General features: G+C 47.8%; 1 non-coding gene across 1 annotated transcript; it reads right to left on the bottom strand.

Moving 5' to 3' along the window:
* Positions 1-7,060: 7,060 nt before the first annotated feature.
* On the bottom strand, positions 7,061-7,135 carry Trnat-ugu. The gene has a single exon. It is a non-coding gene; the product is annotated as a tRNA-Thr (tRNA).
* Between the last annotated feature and the right edge of the window lie 419 nt (positions 7,136-7,554).

The raw sequence follows: 7,554 nt of genomic DNA, 5'->3' as shown, positions 1-7,554 counted from the left end.
ATGGTGGAGGTGAATTTCTTGGAAGAATTGTGACAGGTGATGAAACATGGCTCCATCATTTTTCACCAGAGACAAAGAGGCAATCAATGGAGTGCCATCATGCAAATTCACCCAAGAAAAAATTGAAAATGACACCTTCTGCTGGAAAAGTTATGGCTATGGTGTTTTTCGATTCCGAAGGACTCTCGCTTGTGGACATCATGCCAAGTGGAACCACCATAAATTCTGATGGATATGTGACGACACTGAAGAAACTTCAAGCTCGACTGAGTCGTGTTCGACCACATCAGCAAAAGCAGGATGTTTTGCTGTTGCACGACAATGCACGGCCACATGTAAGTAAAAAAAAAAAACCATGGAAGCGATCACAAAACTCGGATGGACAACACTGAAACACCCGCCTTACAGTCCTGACCTGGCTCCATGTGACTATCATCTCTTTGGGAAACTGAGAGACTCTCTTCGTGGAACAAGGTTTGAAGATGATGACTCCCTTGTGCACGCTGCCAAACAGTGGCTCCAACAGGTTGGTCCAGAATTTTACCTTGTGGGTATACAGGCGCTGGTTCGAAGATGGCGTAAGGCAGTTGAGAGGGATGGAAATTATGTGGAGAAATGAAAATATTGTTCCTAAAGGATGTATCTACACACTATAAAACTTTCAAACATGTAGAATAAAAGATGGTTTAAAAAAAAATAGTGTGCATTTCGTTTGGAGTGACCCTTTTAGTTTAACAGTGGGAGGAATAAAATAAAACGAAGAAAGAGAAAAACCCTAGAGCCAGTGAGAACGAAGCCCATGTCCACAGTTTATCACTCAGTGCGTTAGACCTTTTCCTGAGCGTTAAGAGTACCTAGCAAAGGAAAACAAAGAAAGCTGTCCGAACCCTGCGGGGCATCGTCACTTGCGACCCTACCAAACAAAAACTAACTGATCCCCCATAAGACGTTGCCTTCGCCATTGTAACTACATGTAACCTCCGCCTCCCCACAGAGAAACTACGATAACTAAAAGGGACAATCGTTCGATCGCCAATCCTTAATGGCGATGGGGATGAGGTATAGGAGATACCAATAACGATGAAACAAGGGTTTTCTTTCGTTTTATGTCCGTTCGTTGGCCTGTGCATCTTAGTGCGCGGGAGATGATCACGGATGCGTAATGAAATGGGGAGAGGGGGCACACCCCAGCTGTGGTGGTGGGGGGGGGGGGGGGGGGTCAAGGGAGACGCTGTGGAGATATCCGAAATTTCGTCGCAAATAAGACGACCGGGTGAGCGCACTGTACGGATCACAGCCCAATTATATTAGTCGAAGACCGTGTGTCGACCATTGTGCATGATGTATTGTAAAGCGTGTAAAAAGTGGTTGAAATGGCTCTGAGCACTGAGCACTATGGGACTTAACTACTTAAACCTAACTAACCTAAGGACATCACACACATCCATGCCCGAGGCAGGATTCGAACCTGCGACCGTAGCGGTCGCGCGGTTCCAGACTGTAGCGCCTAGAACCATTCGCCCACTCTGGCCGGGTAAAACGTGTACCTAGAACCAGATGAGTGCGTGGTGTTTGGCAAGAGGATAGTGTGAAGTCTGGGCAAGAGCAGGAACATCGGGTAACCGTCATTGGCGGGACGCCGAGGGAGCAAACAGACCTTGATGTGATCGATGAGAAGACAAACGTCCCGTTTCAGGGGGCACGCAAGATGATATTCGTCGGTGCCGTCGAGTTGGCAGTCACAGCAAAGTAGCCAGTTCTGTATTATAAAGTTGATGATTAGTCGCCAATTTACCGTCGTCAGTGACGTACCAGAGTGCAGACACGTTCGATGGTAAAAAGTGTGCGTGGGCGCACCCCAAAACGAAGTTCTTCACACGGGGACGGCAGATGACTGGCACATCATTCCTAACGTAACTGAGTCCGACGAAATAAGTTTACCATATGGTACAATAAGAGGGAGATAATTGCTATATCATTTGTTGGTTGGAGAGTCAGCCACTGTGCCATTACAATAGCAGTTCCTCACAAATCATTCATACTCCATCTTTGAATTTTTAGAGAGCGTTTTATCTTTTTCTTTGACTCACCCACGCCAAATATTCTAGGAACTTGGAAGAGGCATTGTAATATTTCTGACTTAATATCATATTCAGCTACAAGAAGCTCTTCTTAGAGCACTGAGAAGGCAGCAGTGGGAAGATGACGTAATGTGGTGTAAGGTACCAGTGACATATGGTTTAATCGGTACGTGTATCGTGAGAAAGAACGCCTTGATTGTGATCCTTCTCCGCGATTGGCTGCTGTATTCGGAAGTACCGTTCCAAAGTGTTGACTTATTAACATCAGGAAAACTAAACAGTGACTTTACTTGCATTTCACATAAAAGCATCTTTCGGTAGCAGGCTATCATGCCATTATTTCAAAAGTGTCAATTACCAGCAGAATAATAAGCAGCTCCTAAACGATAAGGCAACGAATAACTTCAGAGATCTTTGGGTCACGCCTAACTTGGATGCGAGGTAGTTCGGCTGTTAGATGAAAGCATGATCGGCAGTCTCAGAGGACAGACATGTTATCAGACACAATCAATAGCAGTTAAAACTTAATTAGCAATCTATGGTTGGTGAATGTAAGAGTTCGATCGGCAGTCTCGGAAAACAGACATGTTGTCTGTCATAGTCGGTATCAGTTAAGAATTAATTAGCAATCTCTGGTTAGTAAATGTAAGAGCTCGATCGGCAGTTGAGGAGGACAAACATTATTATATGTAGCGGTCAGTACTGGGTAAGAAATTAATTAGCAATACGGATACTGTTAAGGCTTTCGTGGTCACTTGTTGACAAACTGCCTTTTGGCTCCTGTCTCGACTTTTCTGACGTTTCGCCAGCATGAGTCGCTGGAGTTTTCAAAGCTGTACCCTCCATTGTTGGTGGTGGACTGGAGTCGAAATCGCCGCCGTAGATCGTACGTACCTGGCGCGCCAACCTTGAAAGGCTTTTCCGTGCTCATTTCCAGTGCGGTTCGCACCTTGCTACCTGCAACGGTCGTTCAGTGCAGCACGGGAATCCAGGATCCGTTCAACTTGAGGCTTTTTTCTTTGTTGTTGAAGATGTTTTCTGTATTTCTATGCCGCGCGGGGTAGCCGAGCGGTCCAAGGCGACTTGTCAGGGTCCGCGCGGCTCCCCGCGTCGGAGGTTCGAGTCCTCCCTCGGACATGGGTGTGTGTGTGTGTTGTCCTTAGAGTAAGTTAGTTGAAGTTAGATTAAGTAGGGTATAAGCTTAGGGACCGATGACCTCAGCAGTTTGGTGCCATAAGACCGTACCACAAATTTCCAAATTTGTATTTCTATAGCCGGCAGAGGTGTCCGAGCGGTTCTAGGCGCTACAGTCTGGAACCGCGCCACCGCTACGGTCACAGGTTCGAATCCTGCCTCGGGCATGGATGTATATGATGTCCTTAGGTTAGTTAGGTTTAAGTAGTTCTAAGTTCTAGGCGACTGATGACCTCAGAAGTTAAATCCCATTGTGCTCAGAACCATTTGAACCATTCGTATTTCTATAGCTTCTCTCAACAAGCGGATGTTATAACTCTCCACTACAGGAAGCACTTCCGTGTCGGCGAATTTTACTGTGTGGTCGGTCTCTGCCACCGCCGATTTCTCTACCTGACTCAATCTGTAACCCCCCTTATGTTCTGTGATCCTGGCGTTGATTGATCGTCCAGTCTGTCCACCATAAAGTTTTCCACATGTACATGATATGTGGTACATTCCCTACATTGCAAGTGGGTCCCTTTTCTCCTTTGCCGATCTGAGACACTCTTTGATCTTCTTTGTCGGTTTATAAATAGTCTCTACGCCGTATTCGCGTAATATACCGCCGAATCTGTCCGTCATACTGGGACTGTTTGGCAGGAAGGCCGTACCGGACATTTCTTTTTCCGATATTCACCTCGCCAAGTGTTTGACTTTGTCAGACTTGTTACGTAACTGATGCAGTATCCATTGCTCCTCAGAACGCTCGTCAGGAGTTGTATCTCGCGTCTCAGTTCCTGCGGCACATAATTCGTCTTGCTCACACTGATTTCGCCCTTGACTCGCATTCGGGAGGACGACGGTTCAAATCCGCGTCCGGTCATCCAGGTTAAGGTTTTCCGTGATTTCCCTAAATCGCTTCAGGCAAATGCTGGGATGGTTCATTTGAAAGGGCACGGACGAATAGCTTCCCCATTCTTCCCTGATCGGATGGAACAGATGACCTCGCTGTGTGGCCCCTTCCCCCAAATCAACCAACGAGCGTATTAATCATGCTTCTTTTCTGGCTAGATGTACTGGTCACACGGGGTGAGGAAAACCTGGGACACTGTGTATCGGACCGATACCTGCACAGACTGTTGTTACCACCCAAGCCAGACAGCTGCGTGCCTTCTCTGAGCTGATCGTAGTGAGGCTGGCTGCCATTTCATCACTCGACATTGCATTTAGTTATTGCAGAGAGAGCACTACCAAACATGTTTTCATCCGCTTCATTTGCCTACCAGAATGCATTTAAAAAAAACTGGCGTAATTTTATTGGCATTTCTGCCTCGCACTCAAAGGGAAATGGCGTAATTTTAGTGCTATTTATGGTCAGTATTTGGAGCGAAATGACATAATTTTAGTGCGGTATTTACAGTGCGCTGTAGCACATTAACTCATGATAACCAGCCGCCACTGCTACACGCTATTTGGTCACAAGTATCCAGAAGGCTATTCGTGGACATCAATATCGGGTATCTCACCCCTTCACTTTTATGACGGCTTGAATTCCGCTGTGGTGATTTCCGATGAGGTGTCTGAACGTCCATGGAGGAATGGCAGCCCGTTCTTCCTCAAGAACTTAAACCAGAGGAGATGGTGACGTTGGAGGCTGGGATCTGGAGCGAAACCGGCGTTCTGACACATCCTAAAACTATTCCATTGGGTTCAAATCAAGCCATTTCAGAAATGTTATTATCCACAAACCATTGTCAAACAGATGTTACTTTGTGAGATGGTGCATTGTTTTGGAGATACAAACAGTTCTCATACTTGAACTGTGGCACAAAATGACAATATTCAATCAGAAAATCACAAAGTAGTAAATAGAGCCAGTCTCCGGCGAGAACACAGCTCTTCTGCAGTGGGACATGGTCCTGTAGGTTTGGAGACATAGCCGTGCCACAGCCGCTGTTGTCTTAGCTGTCGAGTCCGGAGGACATCGCTGACACATGCAGTGGCCTTGCGCCACCGGCCGCCCACGCCACACTCCGTCAGCATTGTGGGACGTCACGCACACACACGCGGGAGGTAACTGAACGCCTTAACCATACTGCCACTGCTCTTAATGAGTCACGGCAGAGTGCCGTAAAAAAGAAGCGTTTGAAAAGCACAAACTGGTCTGCTGACCCCAGTCCTGTTTCGGAACTGTTCCTATACTGTATTTAGTTCACATCCTTCCGTATTTAGAAGCCGGCCACTGTGGTCAGGCGGTTCTAGGCGCTTGAGTCAGGAACTGCGCTGCTGCTACGGTCGCAGGTTCGAATCCTGCCTCGGGCATGGATGTGTGTGCCGTCCTTAGGTTAGTTAGGTTTTAAGTAGTTGTAAGAGGACTGATGATCTCAGATGTTAAGTCCCATAGTGCAGGAGCCATTTGAACCATTTTGAACCAGATGTGTTCGATCGTGTTAAGATCTGGCGAGTTGGGAGCCAGCACATCAGTTGGAACTCGCCACTGTGGTCCTCAAACCACTACATCACACTCCTGGCCTTATGACATGGCGCATTATCTTGATGAAAAATACCACAACCGTCGGGAAACAAGATCGTCGTGATCTGGTCTGCAAGCAATGTACAATACCACTTGGCCGTCATGGTGCCTTGCACGAGTTCCACTGGAACCTTGGATGCTCAAGTGAATGTTCCCCAGAGTATAATGGAGCCGCCGCCACCTTGTCCCCGATCTGCAGTGTAAGTGTCTAGGAGCTCTTCCTCTGGAAGACGACGGATTCGCACCTTCCCACCGGCATGGTGAAGAAGGTATCGGAATTCATCAGACCATGCAATTTTCTGCCACTGCACCAACGTCCAGTGTCGATGCACACAAGTCCATCTCATCGTACTTGTCGATATCGTGGTGTTAACATTGGCACGTGCGTGGGTCGTCGGCTGCGGAGGCCCATCTTTTTCGGTGCACTGTGTGTTCAGACACAGTTGTACACTGCGCAACATTAAAGTCTGATGTTAGTTTCCCCACAGTAAGCCGCCTGTCCTGATTTACCGGTGTGCCCAGCCTACGGCGTAATGAGGGGTGACTGCCAAAGCACACGACATCTGGACGTGGTTTCACCTTGGTTTCGCCATGTGTTGAAGACACTCACCACATCACCCCTCGAACACCTGACAAGTCTTGCAGTTTCCGAATTGCTCGTGCCGAGCCTCCGGGCCATCACAATCCGCCCTCACTCAAACTCAGGTAGATCCCGCACATGCACCGCCGTGTGTCTGACTGGCAGTCATTCCTCGCCAGGTGACGCTGCTATCGTCTGGACGAGTTTATATCGATAGTAGGTCGATGGTCATAATGTACTGGCTGATCAGTGTAAATTTGTGTTCAGGTACGCTTGCCTGTACCATTTCCTTCACCTTCTACTCCAGCAGGTAGCTGGATTACAACATAACACAATTGGCGCAATTTCGCACGAGAAGTGTACTCTTATTACCCATCTGTTGTTCGTGTCTCAACCCACTTCATGACGTCATGCAGGAAGCATAGGCGTCCTCAAGGGGCTCAAGGAGGAAGAAGGTGGAGTCCTGCAAGAGGGAGGTACTAGTTCCCTCCTGGGATCGGGAGTACAGAAGTCTTACTCATATATTGAGTGGATAATCGTTGGTTGTTTGGCATGTAACATGTTTATTGTGTCACCTGTCAGGACAGATATCATCGGCGACCATGCAAATCTCTTAGAATGAAATGATAATTATAGGACCCTGCTGTCGACAGGCGTTGATGTATATCAACGGGGACAGTCGAAAATGTGTGCCCCGATCGGGACTCGAACCCGGGATCTCCTGCTTACACGGCAGACGCTCTATCCATCTGAGCCACCGAGGGCACAAAGGATAGTGCGACTGAAGGGATTTATCCATTGCAGTCTCCCCGTGAGACCCACATTCCCAACTTAATGTCCACACATTACATTCGTAGTGCCCCTGCCCACTACACTCATTGCTCGCGGCAGACCATCTTACCGAGTCCCGTAAGAGCTCGGGCAATGCGTGTGCATCCAGCACAGAAGAAGAAGGTCATGTCCGAAAGAACAGATACCATCTTCATATAGTTAAGGTTAACCGACCATTGACCTCTTTCTTCTGTGCTGGATGCACACGCATCGCCCGAACTCTTAAGGGACTAGGTAAGATTGTCTGCCGCGAGTAATGAGTGTAATGGGCAGGGGCACTGCGAATGTAGTGCGTGGACATTAAGTTGGGAACGTGGGTCTCACAGGGAGCGTACAAGGGATAAATCCCTGCA

Source organism: Schistocerca americana, chromosome 7 (assembly GCF_021461395.2).
Source record: "Schistocerca americana isolate TAMUIC-IGC-003095 chromosome 7, iqSchAmer2.1, whole genome shotgun sequence".
Classification (NCBI taxonomy): domain Eukaryota; kingdom Metazoa; phylum Arthropoda; class Insecta; order Orthoptera; family Acrididae; genus Schistocerca; species Schistocerca americana.
The sequence above is the reverse complement of the archived record's forward strand: the minus strand, read 5'-3'. Positions and strand labels throughout refer to the sequence as shown.